Below are 7,558 nucleotides of genomic sequence, written 5' to 3'. Positions count from 1 at the left end.
ATAATTATTTCTATAGTTAGCATAGGAGTAGTTTGCCTAGCTATGTATTTAATGAAATCGATGTACCATAACATAGTCAGTTGTATCCTAACCTTTTGAGTTTGCTTTCATTTTTATTTATTTTTACCTATGGTAAATCATGCTGTAGTGGACATCGTCATGCAAGTATTTGTTGCTTTGATTGGGATTCTTAGGACAGACTCCTGGAACTGAGGTTATTGGTTTAAAGGGTTTATTCAGAAGTTCCTGAAGATATTCCCGTATTGCTTTATAGGCTGCAAAGTGATATTTGACAATACAAAATATTTAGAAATATTATACTTAGAAATCACTTTTAGGCATTTTGATGAATAGCTTGCATACTAGCTTATTATTTTAGTTTATTAGGTTGAAATTCATGGCTTTAACATTTATTATGTAATTATTTCAGTTTTTAATTCAATATCTATATGTTTACTTATAGTTATTTTTTATTAAAAGCCTTATTAATTGTAGTTAATGTAAGCATTATTTATTTTTTGCAACTGTACCTCTATTTTTAAAAAAACTTATTAGTGTGTTATGTCTCTGATTACAAGTGACAGAGAATTGACTTGAATTAACTTAAGCAAAACCAGAATGAGCTGTCTCCTGTAACTGGGAAGAAAGAGCTGGTACAACTTCAGGCAAAGCTAGATCCAGGGGATCACTCATTTGGTGATAGTCCCCTCACCCCATTTCTCTACTCTGATTCTTTTTGGGTGTTGGCTTTGTTTTTAGTCAGGTTTTCTTCACTGTATCCCAAAAATGACCTCTGGTGTCCTGAGTCACATCCTTATGGCTTGTGATTAACTAGAAGCCTCTTTGTCCAGTTTCCACCTAGTAAATCTTATGAAGTCCCTGACTGGCTTACTTAGTCATGTGTCTGTGTCTCAGCTGTCATAGGTCGTATACGCCCATTCCCTACTGCTGGGGTAACATGGGGGTGGGCATTGTGATGTACAGCCCCCTCAGGCTTTACTGGCTTGCACAGGATAGAGTGGGATGCTGGGATGCTGTTATAGAAGCAGGGGTGTTAAGCAGCATGCAAGTTGTGAAGTAACCACAAGATGGCGCGTTTGATCTTTCTCCTTCATGCAAACGCTGAGCCCAGACTACTTTCCCTGGGTCTATTTTCCCATCTATTGTCTATTAGCCCACAGAGATATATTTATATATTTAGTGGAACCCTGCTTGATGGTTTTCAGAAGAATTAAAGGCTTTGCAGTCTGTAGGAAAAGGAACAGGCCTTTGTGGGGGTTGGATGCCATGAGGAGGGTGTGCATACAAAAGTGGTATTATGTGGCCCCAGGCAGTTTAGCTGGGAACTGAAGGGTCTCTGCAGGCTCCATCCTGGCCCTGGTCGGGATGCATGCAGGAGGCAACCAATCCATGTGTCTTTCTCACATCAGTGTTTCTGTCTCTCTGTCTCTCCCTTTACCTTCCACTCTAAATAAATAAATAAATAATAAAATGAAAAAATATCCTTGGGTGAGGAGGATTAACAACAACAAAAAGTGGTACTCTGTGGAGAGAACTGGTTCAACACCCAGATGGTGTTTGGTTATTTAATATTGAGGCTCTTATCCTTAGCCTGATTCCTCAGTATAAAAGGAATTTCGCTCAAGAATCTGCTTGATGAAAAGCGAGTTTAGTTAGTCAGGAATTTGGGCATCTTCTCAAGACCATTTGAGAAATCTCAAACCCGGGGCTTCCTGAACCTTCTCCCTCTTAATATGCAGCTACCCCCCCCCCCCCAAGGCTGAAGATGCCAGTTGTGGGGTGGGGATAGCGGGCTGGGGGCTCACTGGGTGTGGGAGGGAAGCCCGACCACTCTTCTGGGTCAGTTTCCTAATGACTTCTTAGGTGAATGAATGTCACAACCTTAGGGCCAGTAGCACAGGCCTGGGGCTTGGAGCATATAGCACCTTCTGGTTATAGTGAATGACAGTATATCCTAATATTTCACAGGGTAGAAGAAGAATAAATGCTCTAAAAGAAGAACCTGAACTCCAAGCCTAGTTCCAAAAAGCATTCTCTTGTACACTAGTCCCTTTTCTTTCTTTTTCTTCTCCACTAGAAGTAAAACACCTACACCGTGCTAGGCACTTGCAAAGGACTAAGAATTCAGAGTCAAAACCTATTCAATATTGTTAGAGATCACACAGCCTTGTTGGAGAGGCAGACATATCTAGAAAAATGCCATTCAGTGTGGAAGTGCTGAGGTATGATGAAATAGTGTGGCTCAGGCAGGCCTGGATTGAAGTCTTGGCTTGGCTACTTGGTGTCTATGTAAGTGAATGAATCTCAGACTGTTTTATTGTTTATAAAACAGGGATGGGAGTATAGATGCCAATGTCTATTGCATAGAGTTGGTGTGAAGATCGAATGAGCACATGTGTAAGGCATTTTACCCCGAGCTCAACACAAGGAATTCCCAAGCACCATTGAGTTCCCTGTCTTGTATGGGATTTGCAAATGTCTCAAAGCTGAGAGGCAGAATTAATACACTGGGTAAGAGAAATGTTTGGAGTGTTAGGGAAGAAATCGGTGGGCTAAATTTAATTGGGTCAGTTATAAAGTGTTGGGTTTAGTTCAAAATCAGTCGTCTAAACACGAGGTTGGAGTGGGGATGTATGTGGCATGAAACTGCTCTTGTACAATGAAGCCTGGGGTACCAGTTAAATGCCTGCTTAACAGATGTAGGTGGCTAAGAACAGTAGCACAGACTTAGCTGAGGTTAATAAAAATACAATGTCCTGGGCAAAGGAAATGAGCCACAGCCATGCCGGAGGTTTGGGATGGGTGACCTGGAGAAATTTAGCTATTGGATACAGTGGGACTAGATTTTAAGGTGTTTCTCCTTTCCCCAGAGTTGAGTCTTTGAATTGTTAAATATGTTCTTGTGAGTAACATGAAATTATTGTTATTATTAGCTATCATTTACTGTGTGCTTATTATGTGTCACCCAAAGTTTTACATATTCTATTTGTCTTGCTTAGTGTGTTTTTAAAAAATCATCACTCGAGGTTATGTTTCTTGGTTTTAGAGAGACAGGAAGAGAAAGAGAGAAACATTGACTGGGGGTTGAACTTGAAACCTAGGTATGTGCCCTGACTGGGATTTGAACCTGCAACCTTTTTGTATATGGGGCAATGCTCCAACCACTGAGCCACCCAACCAGGGCTCTCACTTGTTGTTTTAATAAAATTTGTTTGAGATTAAGCACTATTATTATCCCTATTTTACAAATGAAGCCAAGGCATGGAAGTTTGTCCAAGTTCGCAGAAGGTTCCAACTTCTCTTAATAGTTTGGTCTTTTTAGGCCTAATAAATATGTCAACATAGGGAAAAATATAGTTTTTCCTTGTTAATTTTAAAGGCATGGCAGTGATAATAATAATAAGCAACTTCCATGTGTTGGCTGCTTACTTTATGTGTTGACATACTTATTTAATACTCACTATAAAGTTAGGATTGAGAGAAATTAAGTAACTTGCCCATGGTCACTGAGCTTTTAAGGAGAAAAGCTAGGATTTGAATGAGCTGAATGGCTACAGCCTACATTCTCATCTCTGCAGACACTTGGGGATGGGACATTGAGCTGAGGGTCCAAGCCCCTTCTGTGTATCTCCCCCATGAGGGCCTGTTTGAATAGACTTGGAGGGAAGTGCAGAAAACCCCTTAAAATTTGGGGCATGTCAGGTCAGGCAGAGAAACAGCTGGATAAATCCTGAAGCCTCAGCACAGGATACCAGCCCAAGGGCTAATGGAGAGGACAACTGAGCCAGTGAACTTGAACGGCTCAGGTGCCCTCAGAGCTGCCCCTGTTCCAGGTGTCTCAAGACCTGTACCTTGAGGCTCTGCCCCTTTTTCCCACCCCAGCTCCTCTTAGGCTCAGGGAAGGGAACAAGTCAGCAGCCTTATTGTAGAAAAACACTCTGACTTGACCAGAGCCATCAGTCCCAAGGGGTGACATGCTCAGGACTGAGATGGGGAGAGGGAGTTGCACCTCTGTGTCTCCATGGATTTCCCCAAGCTTTGTGATATGCTGCAGCCCTCCCCAGCCTCCTTGGATTGAATGGATGTCAAAGGTCCATATCCCATTACCACTCCTCTGAAGTAGCTAATCGCCCACTTATAGCACATGCCAACCAAATTGTCAAGGAAAGGTTTTCTTCAGTCCTCTGACTTTTGTTCTCCTGAAACCAGAACCTGATATTTTAATTGTCTAGAGAATCTTATATAGACAGACACACAGAGGAGGACAGGAATTTGCATTTGGGTCTTCATCCAACAGATGGGTCTCCAAAGTGCAATGTAAACAATCCATGGGTGTCAGCTCCAGTCTTTGTCTAGCAGGGGAGACAGGCCAGGGTGGAATGGGGAAACCAGGGGACTGCTCAGGGAGATTCTATAGGGTTCCCTATGGGGTTAAAGTGTCACTATTATTTTTAAAGAGTCCACACTCACTTAGGAGTTGGTTGTCCAAGGGGAGTTAACTCATCATTTCTTAGACACTGAACAATCCCACCAATATATTCTCCTGGTAGGCCCTATAAATAGGGTGATCATATAATTTATCAACCACACTGGAACTCTTTGGAGAGTTTAATAAAACTTGCAAGGGTTAATGTATTCTTCATAATTACACTGGGACAACTGTCATAGGCCTGGACTGTTCCAGGCAACCAGGACGTATGTCACTCTACCAAGGAGTGTCCAAATAAAGATTTAACAATGCCCAAGACCTCTTGGCCCCTGTGTGACCTTGGACAAGTTACTCAGCTTCTTTAAGCCTTAAGTTCTTCGTCTATAAAATGGGACTAATATAGAGTTTGTTGAGAAAGCACTCCATAAATATTGGTTGTGGTTGTTGCTGTTGTTTGTATTAAAGTTTGCTGCCTCTCAAAATATGTGGAATCAGCAGGGTCAGTATCATAGCAGCTATAAAGGAATTGAAATATGTTCTTTCTCACAATTTTTTGGTTTATTTTTTGGCTGTACCAATGTAAATACTTAACTCTAGTCTGTCTTTGCAGGCTATTATTTCAGGGGGACAAAAGCCTTTGTCGTTTAGAAATGATTTTTGTGTGGTGACTGCCTTTAAGGAACAATGGGTTGAAAGAAAGTGCCTGTTGCTTCAGCTAATCAATTTGCTTTCAGGAATAACTTTGAATTTTAGCTGAGAGTGTCATCTGTATCTGATTAGACATCCTGCTACTCATCCCGGAAAATCAATTCTCCTCATTGTGAAATGGACTGATTACTTTAAATCCAGCTTTGAATTAATTTTTTTAAACCAACATCTTGATGGTTTTAAGTTGTTTCTAATTAAAACATCGAATTGAATTTTATGATATTGTCATTTTGCTTATTCAACTTACTTGATGTTAAGGGGGGAAATCTCTGGCTGCTTCTACTCAAGCAGAGTTTCTATCTACCAAGTGTGGGCAGAGCAGCCGCCTCCTAGTTGTAGGGCTCACTTCCAGTCAGTGGGAGAAGCCCCACAGGAGCTCCTGCCTCTAAAAGACAAATCGAGCCACACACAGCAAATCTGGCGAAGGCTGTTGTCCCAGCGGCCCAAATTAACTGGGTGATTAATCTCTATTAAATAGACAGGAGATGAGTGCCGGTGGAGGGCACAGCAATGCCTTCTGCTGGCCAGGGTGGACAGGAACTGTAAGACAATGTGTACTGCAGGGAGCACAAGCCCTGCTCTGGAGTCAGACACATGTGGGTTCGAATCCTGTCTACCAACTCCGTGATTCACGAACATGGGCAATGTTTCACTGAGGGTGGGTTTCCTTATCTGTAAGTGGAACTAATAGAACCCCCTGCTGTAGTTACAGTATTCAATGGGATAAGGCATGAGAGCCCTCAGCACAGGTCTGGCCACAGTAAGCAATAATTATACCACTTACTGTTGTCATTTCCCACACAGCCTCCAGAACTGGAACCCTTGGCTGAAGTGCATCGGCTCTTTGCTTCCCTCTGGTGGCACAGATCAGCGATCTGGTATGGAGGAAGCTGGGAGATGTTACCTTAAAAGTAAGGTAATTGAGAGCACCGCCTAGGAAGGAAGCCCGTGAGGTGTGAGGCTGCACCTCGCCTCTCCCATGCTTTTATTAGTGCTCCCTGGAGGTTGCTCCCTGCGTCCCATTGTGAGGCTTCCCGGCCCTCCCCCACATCCTCCACCCCTCAACTCCTTGCAGCCAGAACCTCCCTTGGGGCGGGGTGTTGCTGGCTGCAGGATAGAATGCCATCTGGGGGTGGGAGGTGGGGGTTGAGGGGAGGGGGGAATGCAGAGAGGTGGGTTGTTGTGAGGCACTGTGCTACTGCCTGAGGGGGTTGGATTTTTTGTGGCTCTGAATTAACACCCTCCTCCTCCTTTCCCTCCAGTCCACACTCCTAAGGGATCTCCCCCTTCACCCAGATGCTTACCTCTTCCCCTTACCTTTCCTCCTCCCCTCTTCTGCAAGAAAATTGCTTAGGGTTTGATTGCTTCCTTGATTACTTACAAGAATACCTTTCAATTTTTCAAAAAGAGGAGTACAGGAAAACACCCTGAGGGCTCCACAGTGGGTATGATTCTTCCTTGTGCAGGTGAGGTAAAAGCGGTGGTGGGCTACTTCCTTGCTCAGAGGTTGGAGAGTTCCCAGCCATGGTTCTCTGGCAGACCAGATGGGAAGTGATGAGGGAGAGGAGGAGATGTGGATGAAGTGGGAGTGGAGGTTGGAACTGTGGCTGGTTTCCCAGGACGTTCAACGGGGGCATGGGTGCTGTTCCCGAGTCCCCTCTGAGTTCCCTCAGCATTCTCCTTTCTGCCCTCCGAGCTCTCTGTCTTTGTGGGCTGTCTCGTCACGGGCGCACATTGGGCCACAGGCCACATCAGAGCCAGGGTGGAATCAGCACTTCCTGTTGCTGCCTGAAAACAACTTGCAATTTGCTATGAGCCCTCCCAGAACTGATAGAGGTCTTGGGGAAGGGGCCACTTTCTTTCAAGTCTGGGTGAGTACCTACCCCTTTGAGGTGCCCCTAGAGCCTACTGTGTGATCTTCTAGCATAGGGCTTAGACAGTTTTAGGGAGCATATTCATTTCCTGTGTAAACTGGGGGTTTCTGGAGGGGCTGACGACAGAATTCAGCAATACAAGTCATGTAATGACTCAGGGCCAAAATGAGCCATCCAGATGGGTGTTAGAGTTGATATCAGAGGTATCTATTTGTGCTTCTCCCTGGGCTTGTCACATGTGAGGTGCACAGAACCCTGTGCCACGTTTACTGTTCTGCTGTTGCCATCTTGAAATTCTTAATATTTGAATGGGGGGGGGGGCTGCATTTTTGTTTTGTACCAGGCTGTGTGACTACATAGCTGGTCCTGACTCCAGGGGGATCTGAGGAGGGGTGGCTGGGTGGAGATGAGTGGCAGATCCAGGCTGGAGTTCTTTATGATGTGGCTTTCCTTAGTGTTAAGCCTGGTGCACCTGCTCTGAACATGCTTGTGCAGAGTGTGGGCGGGGGGGGGGGGGGCAGGGTGT

The sequence above is a fragment of the Myotis myotis genome, unplaced genomic scaffold (genome assembly GCF_014108235.1).
Source record: "Myotis myotis isolate mMyoMyo1 unplaced genomic scaffold, mMyoMyo1.p scaffold_m19_p_6, whole genome shotgun sequence".
Taxonomy (NCBI): Eukaryota; Metazoa; Chordata; class Mammalia; order Chiroptera; family Vespertilionidae; genus Myotis; species Myotis myotis.
Note: the sequence above shows the minus strand (reverse complement) of the source record.